Source organism: Mesoplodon mirus, assembly GCF_964341445.2.
Source record: "Mesoplodon mirus genome assembly, chromosome: 3".
Lineage (NCBI taxonomy): Eukaryota > Metazoa > Chordata > Mammalia > Artiodactyla > Ziphiidae > Mesoplodon > Mesoplodon mirus.
Window position 1 is genome coordinate 162805754 of NC_138978.1, and position 13788 is coordinate 162819541.

The 13788-nt window shown below is 46.3% G+C and overlaps 1 protein-coding gene across 1 annotated transcript in view; it reads right to left on the minus strand.

Annotated features, from left to right (window-relative positions):
• FAM163A (family with sequence similarity 163 member A) overlaps positions 1-13788 on the minus strand; it is a 74529-nt gene that overhangs the window by 47754 nt on the left and 12987 nt on the right. The window lies entirely within an intron of this gene.

The following is a 13788-nucleotide window of genomic DNA, read 5'->3' on the forward strand; positions in this document are numbered from 1 at the left end:
CCATGCGGGGGGATCTGAAGTGACAGATACAAATGTGTAGTACACTCCGCAGACGTGTGGGAGATTAAAAGTGCGCGGATGCTGAGAGCGGGCCGTGCAGGGAAGGGAGCTGGGAAGACTGAGTCCCCCAGTCTCTTCCCAGGGCACCAGGGTCTGCAGAGTGCTTTTAGCGCTTATTATCATAAGGCCATTTTTCAAATTAGCACAAGTCTGGCCTCAGGGAATCCAGGAAGCAGCAGGCAGAATTGGTCTTCCAGCTCCTTTTCTTTGACCTCTCTTGCAAAGTTTCCTCCGGCATCTGTACAGGCCAGAGAGCAGAGAACAGATTCACTGCACTAGACGGTGATATTATCTTGGTGCCTGATAGGGTCTTGGAGGGAAGACGGATGGCAACAGAACTCCTGTTCAAGGTTTTGGAAGAGAAGTAAAGACTCCTCAAATGGGAGGGGTCTGCTCTTTATGCTTATTTTGGTACTCAGATTGTTTGGGAGAATTGGGTCCATCTATCCAGAGCAGAGGTATAAGATCTGGACTCATGTTCTGAGGTGGCTGAGGAAGTGTTAGACGCCTCCCTCCGGCAAAGTAACTGAGGGAGTATGGGGTGGGACACCAGAGTCCTAGGTTTGGGGGCTCCTGTCTCTTCAGGCCAGTAGCTCTGAACCTTTCTGCAGCCCTACTCACCATGTGTGATTCCTGGGCGCTGGTGGGGCACTGCACCCCTCTGTCTACCATTCAAGAGAGCAAAGCCATGGACACGAGTGAGCTAGGAGGTCGGATTAAAGCAATAGTTTTGAACCAGCTCTGATGCTGAAAATAAGCAAAAATTCCTACCCCAGCCCGCAGGACTAATTCTCTAATCTCAGGAACTTGTTGGGCATGAATTTCACAGGCTTTTGCTCAGACCCACACAGGCTGACATACGATGTGGCCTTGGTCTCACAGTGTGGGCCTTGGACCGGCAACATCACCTGGGACCTTGTTAGAAATACAGAATCTTGGGACTTCCCTGGCAGTCCAGTGGTTAAGACTTCACCTTCCAATGCAGGGGGTGTGGGTTCGATCCCTGGTCAGGGAGCTAAGATCCCACATGCCTCATGGCCAAAAAACCAAAACATAAAACAGAAGCAATATTGTAACAAATTCAATAAAGACTTTAAAAATGGTCCACATCAAAATAATCTTTAAAACAAAACAAAACAAAACAATCTTGTGCCTCACCCACACCTGCTGAATCAGAATTCACGTTTAACAAGCTTTAACAAGATCTCTAGGTGATTTGTGTGCACGTTCACGTCTGAGAGGTACCACACTTAGCCATCACACCCCACTCCCCTGCCACCAGGTGAAGTGGAGTAGCATCCACTCAGGGGTCGATCAAACTAACCTCCACCAGCTGCAGTTGTCACCACTGTGGGGAGACACAGAAAAGGGGGAAGGTGGACACAGAATGGGTTCACTACAATGTGTGAAGTGCATTTAATAACTGAGATGAAATCTAAGAAGGCATCCCATCAATTCTGAGATCCTGCGATCTTTGTAATTTATTAACAAAATAATAATTATAGCTAACAGTCACTTTTAAAAGTGCTTTACAAGTACTGATTTACATAATTTCACATAGCAACGTCTTGAGGTAGAGATTATCATTATCCCCATTTTACAGATGAGGCAACTGAGGCACAGAGAGGTCAAGTGACTTGCCCCAGGTCTGGCAGGGACGCCTGCCAGAGCCAGGATGTGCACCCTGGCCATGTGCCCAGAGCCCACACTTTAGCTACCATGTGAGACCACCTCCAGGAGAAACTTGGGGAAACAATCTCACTCCACAGGAGTTTCTTTTGAAGCAGTGACATACCTTTAGGGTGACCAACCATCTGGGTTTGCCCTGGACTGAGAAGGTTCCCTGGATGTGAGACTTTCAGTGCTAAAACTGGGAGTCTTGGGCAAGTTGGTTGCCCTACCGATACCTGATACCTCACCTCCCACAGAAGAGTAACAGAAGAGAAATAGAAGGAAAGGAAATTAAATGTTATAGGAAATACTTGAGATTATAGAATTCGAGCCGTTAGAGCACTGAATCAGAGTGTGCGTAACCTGTTTCTAGTTGAGGAACCCGAAATCCTGTCCACAGGAATTTAAACAAGGCTCGTTCTCCATCTATGGTTCAGTTTCGCTACTCCTCCCTACTCCGCACATGAGTATACGCTGTCTTCCCCATCCCTTCTGCCCAGATGTTATGAGAACAAACAGGAGCCTGTTACTGGTGCATTCAACAGCATCAATGTCCTGAGAAAAAGAAGGCAGATAAAAATACCAGCTAGTACTTTCCTTGTCAAGGTCACCCCACACCCACATGGGGGTCTCCATCAGCTCTATTTTCTGCAGTACTGCCAGCCAGTTCTGTGAATCTTGTTTCTTTTGAGCCCCTGGGAAACTCATTTGATTGGTTCAGGTTTCTATTTAGCCTGAGAGCCATTTATGATTTCCTGAATAAAATACAAAGAAAGAGCTCACTCAGTGTGTATGTGTGTGTGTGATCTTTTAGAAATAATTTTGAAAAGCTGTTCCCCAATCCAAATTGGATGGGGCTGGTGAGGAAGCACCAGGGAAAAAGTCTGCGGGAAGATCAAGGAGAGGAATTCAGACGCCTCCACACACCTGGCTGAGGCCTCCGGGAAAGTACCTCTTCTTCTCATACAAGGGAAAGCATTTGTTCTGCAGCCATTGCACAGGTCCAAGCATTAGGATTTCTCTGCCACTTTCAAGGGGATGACTGGCCTTCAGTTTCCACATCTGTAAAGTGGGACTTGCCACAGCCTACCACCAGAGACCATGTGTCTCCTCCCAGGATGAGATGCAGTTCTCCAAGTGTCCTATGCCCTTTCTCAGAAGTTAACTTCTTCAGGTCTTCCCTGATTATCCTCATTAGACTTGTGATTAAAGAAGTACACATTCTTAAAGCAGAAAGAGAATAGGAAAAAGTAGAGTCCATCCAAACTGCCCTCATTTTTTCATAAGAAGAAACTAGTCAGTCCAGTGTTCTGCAGCCCCTTCACTCACAGACTTTTCATCATTGCTTCAGTGGCATTGCTCTGTGATCTAAAGTTGGTGTACACTCTCTTTCCAAGGAAGCTGTGAACTCCTAGAAGACAAGGACCATCACGTCGCCCGAAGTATTTCTCTTCTAGGCTCCCACAGTGGTCTGGACACAATGGCCTTCATTCCTGTTGCTGGCTGACTAAGGCAGAGCTGGAAAAAGGAATATGTGAACCTCTTCTATGCAGAGCAAGGAAGATGACTCAGGAGATAAGAGATGTGAACCAACGCTTCCTTCATTTTCTACTTGCTGACCCAATAACCAATCTCCTGCATTCCTAAAGTTGACAGCACACATGGAGAAAAACAGCTCTTCATTTGAGCCAACAGAAAGCTGTCAGTTTGATACAACCTTCAAAAATAAAATGAAATAAAGCATTTCTCTCACAAGTAGCCCAGGAAGCAGCACTGTTTAGGTCTCCTTGCTACTTTGTGTCCCAGGACCACGAGAATAGAGCAATGAAGGCAAACTGGTAGGACATGGTAGGACCTTGGTAACCAGTTTGCAAAGGAGAGCAGGAGACATCTAAACTTTGTGCATGCAAACTCGACCAAGCTAACACCTCTCCTCCCCAGACTGTGATAGGACTGATTGACCCACATACCCCGCATGATCCCAATTCTCTCCAGCACTCGAAAAATGACTCTCCTGATGTTTATTCCCATTACAGGCATATACTTGTAAGTCTTTGGTAGGGAACAGACAATCCTGGCCACATCCATTTGTAGAACTGTCTATGAGATACGTTTCTAATGCGATTATTTCTCTCTGCCTTTGTATGACTGTAAGACCTTTTTTGGGGGGGGCGGCGCTGCGTTGGGTCTTTGTTGAGGTGCACAGGCTTCTCACTGCGGTGGTTTCTCTTGTCACGGAGCATGGGCTCAGGCTTCTCACTGCAGTGGCTTCTCTTGTTGTGGAGCATGGGCTCTAGATGCGCGGGCTTCAGTAGTTGTGGTGCGCAGGCTCTAGATCACAGGCTCAGTAGCTGTGGTGCACGGGCTTACTAAGCTCTGCAGCATGTGAGGTCTTCCCGGACCAGGGCTTGAACCCGTGTCCCCTGCATTGGCAGGCAGATGCTTAACCACTGCACCACCAGGGAAGCCCTATAAGACCTTTTAAAAATCATTTTTTCTTTGTTCATCCATCCATTCATCCAACCAGTCATTCAACAAGAGCATGTGGCATCTACTCCATGCTGAGTAACTTCTAGGCCAAAATCAATAGGGCATTTTCCAAGCCTTAAAATTCCCTTCCTTTAGGCCACATCCATTAAGTAGGGAGGGGTATGTGTGGGGAGGTATGTTTCGTTGAAGAAATAGCTGTGTTAAAACCTAAGCTCTTATTAACTAATTCTTCATCCTTTCTGAGTCTCAGTTTCAACAGCTCTAAAATGGGAGTAATTCCTCACAGAACTGTTGCAAAGTTTAAAGGGAGAGAAGTGTATACAGAACTACACTCGATGCCTGCCACGATAAAGGCATTCAATAATTGTTAGCTTAAAGAAAGTGACCCAAGAATCCAGTTTGCTCCTCAACATGCTATTATCCTAACACCTCACCAGCCCTAGTCAATATCTTTCAAGTTCATTTTGCTTCCTAGGACCGTGTTCTTGTTGTTTTAATTCTCTGGTGAGCCGGCCTTGTCTTTCTTCTGACGGATGGGCTGTACCATTTTGAGAATGTGATCTGTATCAAAGTCAGCTGTGAAGCTCCTGGAACTGGTGGGAGGATGGATACATAAAGTCCTGTTAATAAATAAACACACAGACATCAAGGCTACCGGCTGTCGTAGTAACAAGACTTTATGCTTTCCTGGCTCCTGTCATCCTCAGGACTGAAAGAACTTAATGAATTAGTCTTGCTTGCAGTCCTCCTGGAGAAAAATACTGTTGTGTCTACAACGGGCAGTCAGGGTAGCCAGCCAGAGGTCAGTCACTCTTGGGAACTTTGCCAGCCAGATCTCTAGAGCAGCTTTGTTCATTGTTTGTTTCTTATTATAAAAGTAATAATTGTGTATTAGAAAATTTTTAAAATATGTAAGTCAAAAGATAAAAATTAAAATCACCTGTAACTGTTCACTTGGAGATAAGCCCTGTTAACGTTTTATTATACTCTCATACACATACCCACATATACACACATGCTTATTACTGGATTACACTATGTACATGCCACTTTATAATTTAGCTACAGATCATGTAAATCTTTTCATGTAAAGTATGTTTCTACATCATTTTAAGTGGCTGCTAGTTTACTAAAGAAATCCCTGATTAGTAAACATTTCTGTCGATACTAGTTATTTTAACTGTGAGGACAATCTTGTGCTTTCTCTTTCTGGTTTTTTTTGGGGGGGGGAGTTAGGGAGCCGCATGAGAGAGGGCACATGGCATGGAAGAGAGTGGCGGGTTTGTAAAGGTAAATGTCACCTGGTGTGGCAGGAGCTGAGTGCGATGAGGACAACTGGGAACCATTGTGGGGAACTCTGTAGGACACACAAGATGAGGGGAACCCTGAGAGGTCTTAAGTAGTTCTAGACCTTAGAGAGAACCCTCTGGTAGCAAGAGGGGGATGCACTGGAGGAGACTAGCCTGGGAGCTGGAGACCCCACACCTCTCATCTGCTCCTGTTTTCCCCTCGCTGTCAGTTGCCCCTTGAGACCCAAACGTTGCATTTGCCGTCATGGTCTGGCCCTTGCTGACCCCTGCAGCCTCCTCTCTCATCTGGCCCTGCCCTGGTTTTTATGCTTCTGCCCTGCCATGCTCTTTGCATCCTCTGGGTCTCCGCTGGGTTGTGCTAGGCCTGGCATGCCCGTTCTCCTCCACTTCACTTGGTTAACATATTTTTTATAAATCAGTTTAAGTGCCACCTCCTCCAGTCCTCCCCTGACTCTTCTCCTCCCCCCAGGCTGGGTTAGCTTCCCCTCCACAGACTTCCACAACACTTCATGCTTACAGAGTCATAGCACCTCCACACTCTGGCATCATATTGTACTTGTTTCCCTTCTAGACTTTGAGCTGCCTGGATCAGTGTCTTACTCATAGGGCATGCAGTGGGCACTCAATAAATGCTACTAAATAAAGTAAAGGTAGTCCCCAAACCAGTACTGCCAACCCTTGGATATGACCAAAATGTGTGAGGCATCAGGAACAAGCAAGGCAAATCCCAAATCCATCCACATCTCTCCATCTCCACTGCCCTGACCCAGGCTACCCTCAATCTCTTGCCTGGACCACTGTAATCATTTCCCAACTGGCTGCCACTCAGCAGACAGATGATCTTCTTCAAACATCAACCTGTGCATATTGCTTGCCTACTTAAAACACTGTACAAGTATTTGGATTACTCTTAGAATATCATGGTTTACAAGGCCCTGCATAATCTAGCCCCTGTCTACCTCTCCACACTCATCTTGCACCACTTTTCCCTTTGGTCCCTAGGCCCCAGTAAATGAGTCTTTTTTTCTGTCTTCAAACAGCAAAAGCCCTTTGTTCAGCCCCTCATTCCTCATGTGACTGGCTCCTTCTCTTCCCCTGGGCCTCTGCTTAAGTGTTACTTCATCAAGGAGGCCTTGCTTCATAATCAAACCTAGAGTAAGTCTCTTTTCACTCTCTATCATGGTATCTGCTCATTTTTTTTCAGAGCATCTTTATACTTGGTCCTTGTATTTTTATCTTTGTGATCAATTGTTTGATAATACTTTTTATCCTTTCAATGGGGAAGGGGCGGTATTTTGCCCTCAAGGGGACATTTGGCAATGTCTGGACATATTTTTGGTTGTTGCGATGGGGGGCGGGGGGCGGGGAGAGGTTGCTTCGAGCATCTAGTAGGTAGAGGCCAGGGATGCTGCTAAACAGCCTACAATGCACAGGACAGCCCCATAACAAAGGATTATCAGGCCTAAGTTTGTCAAGTGATGAGACTGAGAAACATTGGTCTAGACTATGGGTTTCACAAAGGCAGGGGCCTTGCCTGCCTTGTTTACCACTGTATCTCCAGCACCTGGCCCGGTATCTGATACACAGTAAGCCTCAGTATGGAAAAATAACTGGTAGGGCCCGTCATGACCAATCAGTACTGATGTCCACCACAGCACTGGGGCTATGAAGAGGAGGCCCCCGCTGTGCGAGGCATTAATTACCCTTTTGGTTGCTGGACAGTGGGGAAATCTGGGAGTCTTAAGCGAGGGGCTAGAGCAGCCCCAGGGGTAGGAGACTCAAAGAACTCCAGAAAGTGACCATTTACCATCCAATAGGAAAGTATATAAAAATTATAATAACCTGCATGGCCCTACCAATACATGCCTGCTAAAAGTCAGATGGATGGGTGGACAAAAGGCCAGGAACACCAATGAAGTAGCTAGTGAGCTGAAGAAAGGGACTAGAGGAACTATTTATAGTATCTACATAGTCATACATTCCTGTACCCTTCACACTTACTCAAGCTCACCTAGCAAGAGGAGGCATGCAGACTGGTGGAAGCATGAGCAGACAGGAAGATGGGGGTGGAGAGAAGGGGTGATAGTGTTAGGGGAAACATTAGCTTTTTTTTTTTCCTGTTGTTTTTCTCCTAAACCATTAAACGCCTGTTTCGGAGAAACAGCAGCCTTTTGTCCTCAAATATTGTATGTAGTAAAATACCTTCTTTTAGATTCTGAAAGATCCAGAAGATACAGTTACCAATTGTCTGTCAGTAGGGAATCATTTGGGAAGATGATCTGGATTGAGGAAAGCTCTGGCATCCAGATAAGCATTTTCTCCCAAGGCAGAGCAGCATGTTCTCTGATTCAGACTTTGTTAATAGAGACAAAAGAAGAAAAAAAAAAAAGCTACAAGAAGAGTTCTCACCCAACCTATCTTTCCCCATATGACCTTCCAATTAACAAGGCATCAAGAATCCAATAACAATACCAACATCTATGAGCCCGTATCACTTGGTGCTCAGACGCTCTCATAGCATGTTACTGAACATCTCACTGGTTTCACCACTTCCTCTGTCTGAGGGGAGATTCTGTGCAGCGGCTGGGCTAAACAGCTCTGTTAGCAGAGCCTGGAGGCTGGAGAGGATGCTGTCTTTTAGTAGTCATGTACCCTGAGATAGTCTCATCACCCGTAGGACTTGTTCTGGTGGATTTCCTGCCACCACCCTGAATTTAACATGCTCAAAAGACCCTTAGCATTCTCCTCCCCATTTTCCCTTGAACAACTCCAATTTCTGTCAATGTGATCATCATTGTTCAGTTGTCTGGGCTTAATAACCGGAAGCCTTTACTCCATAGTACGTCCATTCCCCTTAGGGATTGTTCTAAACCTTCACCCTCCTTCTCATGCTCCCACCAGACCCCCATTCTCTTCACTCTCAGCACACAACCCTGTCTCCATCATGGAAGGTACTGACTCCATCAAGGCTGAACTACTTGCTCTTCTTTTCCCTGTCCCTAGCCTAACACAAAATCTTACCCAGGCCGACCCCAACCCTCATCCTCTTCCCTGACTCTACAAAGACTGAAAGACTCCTCCTGTTGGTCAGCCCAGCCTCCTACTTGTGATCTAGATCCCACCTCCTCCCTCTCCTCCCAGTCCAGGCTCCACTGAATACCCTCTCTGCCTGGACCTTCCCCTTTTCTCCTCTTGGCTTTATCCCCTCAGCCCATGGGCCTGATCAAGTTTCTTCACTCTTAAAAACAACCCATTGCTTCTTCTCATATCCCCCTGTAGTTACTGTCCAAACAATCTTGCTTCTTCCCAACAAAGCTACTAGGAATAAAAATCTACACTTGCTGTCTCCACATCCTCGTAATATTCATCCAGCTACTGCTGCCTGTCTCTGCCTGTTTGCAGCAAAACTTCTCAAATATTTGTTTCTCACAACTTCCTTCTGAACTCACTGGTTCCCAACTCCCACCACTACTCTGAAATTGCTCTGACGTAGGTCATCAGTGACCCCATTTGCCCCTCCCAAGCAATCTACTGTTGGCTACTCACTGCTACTTGAAAGTACTCCTACTACTCACTCTTTAGTCCTTAACTATTCTCCTCTTCAACCATCATGATCCTACCTCTCCTGTTTCAACTCACACCATACAGACTATTCCTTCTTTGACTGTCTCCTCTAGACCAGCGGTCCCCAACCTTTTTAGCACCAGGGACCACTTTTGGGAAGACAATTTTTCCATGGTGGTGGGGGGGCAGGAGGGATGATGCGGGTGGTAATGCGGGCGATGGGGAGCGATGGGGAGCCGCAGATGAAGCTTCACCCGCTCGCCTGCAGCTCGCCTCCTGCTGCGCGGCCCTGTTCCTAACAGGCCACAGACCACTACCGGTCCGAGGCCCGGGGGTTGGGGACCCCTCTCTAGACCATTCCCCTCATAAACATGAGTCTTTCCCAAGGTTCCCTCCTTATTCCACCATGCCTGCCTCAGGCACTCACCTGTTTACGGATGATTCCCAAAGCTATGTATCTGGGCTGAATACTCCTTGAGTTTCAGACTTGCACAACCAAGTGGCTCCTAGACACTGTATACTTAGTTATCCCACAGTAATCTCCGATTCGAATGTTCCAAAACAGGCCTTATTATTTTACCTGCTCTTCTCTGCAAAGTGCTTTCCCTCCTCTTAATTAGTGGTACCACCATCCACCCAGTCCCCAGGTCCAGTAACTTGGAGTCATCCCAGTCTCTCCCCTCACATCTGATCAATTACCAAATCTTACCCATTTTTCTCATGACTGTTTCTAGAATATGTGTTTTCTCCATCCTTTTATTACCATTGTCTTCATCTGGCTCCTCATTAACTCTTTTTCCTTTTGTTAAGACACTTATTCTTAATGCACGCTCAGAACTTTCCATTGCATCAACATAGAAAAATGAGTCCCACATCCACCTAAATAAGCCTACAAACTCTCCATTTCCAAATCAGAGGTCTTCACCTTCCCTCCAAGTATCTCTTCTATTGTACTTCCTGTCCCGCCAAATGGCACCACCACTTCCCACGCCTCCTAGCCCCATCCAAAAATCTGAAGGTCTTTTCAGATTCCTTATGCTCTCTCTTCCATCCCCCTGAACTCTTGACTAGATAGTAGGAATACACGTACCTCGTTTCCTGACTGTCTGTACCCAACACCTATCCCTTAAACTGGACAAGGCCTCTTACTATTGCCTCTTACTATTCCAGGCATACCAGTTTAGCTTTTCTAATTAGACAATGCGATCCTTGAGGGCACGGACCATGTCTGGTAATTTTCTGAATCCTCCAGTGTGCCCAGAACAGCACTGGGTACAGAGTGGATGATCAACAGAGAAGTGAGTCGGCAGGTGTTGAACAGCCAGTGCCCTGAGATGATGGCTGCTGTTTGCCCAACTCCTTTGCCATACTGAGAGGACAAGATCTCAGCAAAGAAGCTGGAAATGGTTCTCTGACGGACTGGGAAAAGGACTCCACCAAGGACAACATCATGGCTTGTGAAGTTATCATAACGACTCAGCTGATTTCTGAGATCTTGAATCTGTGGGTACCCATCTGTTATGTTGTATGGTGTCCTCAAGCAGTACTCAGTGGCCTGAGATCTTGGAAATATGTGCTGTTTTATGGTGGCTGCCTCACCTTGGACATAAGCAACAGTTAAAGTCTTTCATGAGTCTATTCTGCTTTCCAGAAGTCGAGTCTAGAGTGTTTTATTTCCGTTATCTAGCAAAAATCCTTAGTCCTTTGAGGTCCATGCTATTTGAGTATTCTTCACTCTACCCCTTGCCCCACAACTGATGCTCCCTCGCTCACTGAGGATTTAGCAATTGTCTCCCCAACACCTAAGCTCCTGCCATCATCCAAGAAAGTTTCAACATGTACAAAGATGACCTCTCTAACACCCTAGCCTCAAACTTCCACGACTTCCTTAACACCAATGGCTTTTAATTTCATTTTACTCATCTACTACCATGGCCATGCTTCGACTCCTATCACTGAAACTGTGCTCTGGTCAACCTTCACTTAGACTACCACCACTGTCTTCTGACCCATCACTCTGCCTCTATTCAAAAATCTACAGTGGCTCCATATCTCCTACAGGGTCAAGTCAAGGTCCTTAGCCAGGGAGGCAGCATGCCACACTCTGCCCAGTCTCTCATTTCTTCTCCATAATCTAACATTTCCTATTCTGACATTACTGATTATATGCAGTTTCCAGTTCCTCCTGCCATTTCTTGAGCCTCCTAGGCCTCCCTCTGACTGCAAGATCCAGGAGACTTCCCTCCTTGTCTGCAAAGATGTTCCCTTCTTGTCTGCAAGGACTTTCATCTTCACGTTCCAGTTCAAACACTATCTGCTCTGGAAAGCCTTCCCTGCCTTGTCTGGGCACAGCCAGGGGCTCTTTTCTCCCGTGCTCCTAGCATGTGATACAGTCATTACAACATTTATCTGATCAGATTAATACCACGAGAGTAGGAACCATTCCTATTCATCTCTGTATCTCAGCCCCGGATGCAGGCCTGGTGCTAAGTTGGCTTCAACTAACGTTATGAAAGGAATGAAGAAATGAGTTCCTCTGTATATGAATGAGGTCAGAGGAGATTGGGCTCTCGAATTAATTGAACCTCTTCTCTTTTCACCCTGGCCCAGTGCCCTGCCCGTATGATTAAATCCCCTAACAGAATCTGCCCTGGCTAAGCACCATGTACAAATCCCTCAGCATTAAGTAGTAGAAAAGCTTCCAAGTGCTTGGAGAAAAAAGAGATTGGTGCCTCAGAGATGGGACATGAGACAAGTGGCAGGTGGAGAGGTGTCCATCTACTTCTAATTAGCTACTAACGTCCAGGGAGTATTGATGACTATTTCATACTAAAACCAATTATGTGTTCAACAGCTAGCCACTGACGGTGAGGATAAAAGTTAAAAGAGGAGCCTGCATTTGTTGATCACTTTCTATGTGCCAGACCTAACTCTTTAGAGTAGGCATCATGGGTATTCTTCTCATCTTACAGGTAAGAAAACGGGCTCAATGTCACACACCTAATAAGTGCTTCAATATCATCTTTCTCTAGCTTCTTCACTCTTTCTCTCTTCACTGTCCTCACCATGCCCATTCTAAGATAATGCCCTTCCTCCTGTCTCCCCTCTATTCACCCTTCCTTTTCTTCATCAATGGCAACACCCTCATCTTGCCACCACCGCTTACAAGCATGACTTACAAGCATACTGACGTCCGCCCTAACCCTACCCTCCTCCTCTCCAGTTAGCCCCACGAGTGGTCCCTCTCCACCCTAAGGCCAGTCCCTCCACCTGCACGTTTGATGCTGTCCTCCCATCTTCTTAGGAACCTCACATTGTGAATTATCCTTCCTTTAACCTATAACTTCTCCATTCAACTGGATCCTTTCCATTGGCATTTAAATGTGCTCAGCTGTCTCCCGCTAAAACAATTAAACCACCCTATCTCTCTATCACAGCCAAACCTCTGGAAAGATTTATACATGCAGTGTCCATTTCCTCGCTTTCCACTTTCTCCTCCACCGACTGCAACCTGACTTTTGCCTATCACATCACTGAAGCTTTTGCTTAAATCACTTGTGATCTCCATGTTGCGAAAGCCAATGGATTTTTATTGGTCCTTGTTTTCACTGACCTCTCAGCAGCACCTATGCTCTCTCTTCTCTTCTTCAGGAAACCCTCTGCTCTTGGCTTTCATAAAGTTTTCGCCTCCTGGTTTTTCTCTTATCTCCCTGGATCATCCTTCTCTGGTTACTTTTCAGGCTCATCTTCCTCTCCTTGAAGTTAGTGCCAGGCCTTCTCTTCTAAGCCCATCCTTGCTCCATAGGCAGCCTCATCCATGTCATGGCTTCAATTACCCCTAGATGTTGATGACTTACAGCGGCATATTTCCTGCCCAGATCTCAAAACTCCTGCCTATATATCCACCTGCCCTCCCGATCTCCCCATTCAGATGGCTCAAAGGCTCCTCAGGTACAACATGGCTGAGGTTGAACTCATGATGTTTGCCCTAAAGTCTTGTTCTCCCTCACTATTTCCTGCCTCAGGGAATGGTACCACCATCCACCACACAAAGCTGGAAGCCTAGGACTCATCCTCAATACTTCCTTCTCAACTCTCGCATCCAAGCCATCACTTCCTGTCCATTTTATCCTCTAAAACTCTCAAATCTGCCTACTTCTTTCCATCTCCACTATACACGACCAAGCCTGAACAACTGTCATCTTTCACCTGGACTCACTTGAAGTATCAAGTGAGTCTCCTAATAGGTCTCCCTGGATATGTTCTTGACCACCTAAAATAGACTGTCCACACTGCACAACCAACGTGGTCTCTTTGAAATGGAAAATCTGACTATGTCACTCTCCTGCTTAAGTACTTCAGTGACTAACCACTGCTTTAGAATCAACATCAGATCCTTACTGTGGCTGATAAGACTCTGCATGTTCTAACTCCTTTCTACCTCTCCTGCTCATCTCGTGTGTTTCTCCCTCTCACTCACTGCACCCCAGTCCACTGAGAGGCCTTTGGCATCTCAAAATGCCATGTTCCCTGTAGCCAGGGACTTTCCCCATTCCTGGAATATCCTCTCCCAGCTCCCCAAGTCCCCTCACCTCCTTAGCTCCTGCTCACTCTTCAGGTTTCAGCTCAATCATCACTCCCTCAAGATGACTTCCCAAGTCCTCCCTGGATGGCCCCAGACCTCCCATTAAAC